Here is a 1,062-nt window from a genome sequence, read left to right on the forward strand (position 1 = left end):
CACTCCTTTAAAACTTAATTTTTTTTTTTTTTTTTTTTTGGTAAGAAAATGCTTGGTTAATGTTTTGAGAGTAGAGTTCTTTTACAACCCTCTCCTAATTCTTCAAAATAAATTAGGTGATTCGCAATTAATTCAAAATAGATTTTGTTTCTACCTATGTATTTCACAGGGTGTCAAGATTAATATAATTTTAAAAGGGATGTACAGTACAGATACCGAATATTTAAGAAAAATAGAAGAATTGTATTCTCAGAGAAAATTCAATAGTTTTCCTAGAAATTGATCTAATCTTCTGGAAGAAAATACATTTCTCTCAAATCAACTAAATCAGGTTACAGTAATCACCACCAGCACCAAAAAAAAAACAAAAAAAAAAACCCAGGAAGTTTTGTGCCTAAATAACAATTTACATATATATTAGCTAAACCAACTGGTATTCTTCATGTATCCAAAGAGCTGATGTACAAAACTAATGAATAAAATAAGACATCCTTTTTCATTTCTTGACAGAACTTTCCTTTTTATTTCTTGACAGAACTTTGCTTGAGCTATTTGATATTATAGATTAGGTTTCCAACAATACCAGATAGATTATTATCTTCCTGCGAGATCCTTATAGGATAAATATCTTCCATCCATCAGTCAGTACAAAGAATGAATAACCAAGAAATGGTACTATTACCAATTTGAAATAAAGGTCAAGATTGAGAAATGCCTTGTGTGGAAATTTATACCATGCCAGACATTATGATAATAAAATTGTATGTAATGCCTCAGTTATTTCATCCTATTTAACTATGAGATATATACCATTACTATGCTTATTTTAAGGGTGGCCATACTTAGAAGAAGGGTGCTTTGTCCACATGATATGTAAAAGGAATCAACAAAATTTATGTTCTCTAACCCAAGAGCTTCAGTCTTAACATGCAACATTTAATTAACCCAAGAGAAAAATCAATTACATGTCTGTGAGGGAAATTTGGAAAATGTGATTCTCCAAATGACAATATACTACACACTCTGTGTCTTCAATATATCCAGAAAATGAGGTAAACACTT

This window comes from Crocuta crocuta, unplaced genomic scaffold (assembly GCF_008692635.1).
Source record: "Crocuta crocuta isolate KB4526 unplaced genomic scaffold, BGI_CrCroc_1.0 scaffold831, whole genome shotgun sequence".
Lineage (NCBI taxonomy): Eukaryota > Metazoa > Chordata > Mammalia > Carnivora > Hyaenidae > Crocuta > Crocuta crocuta.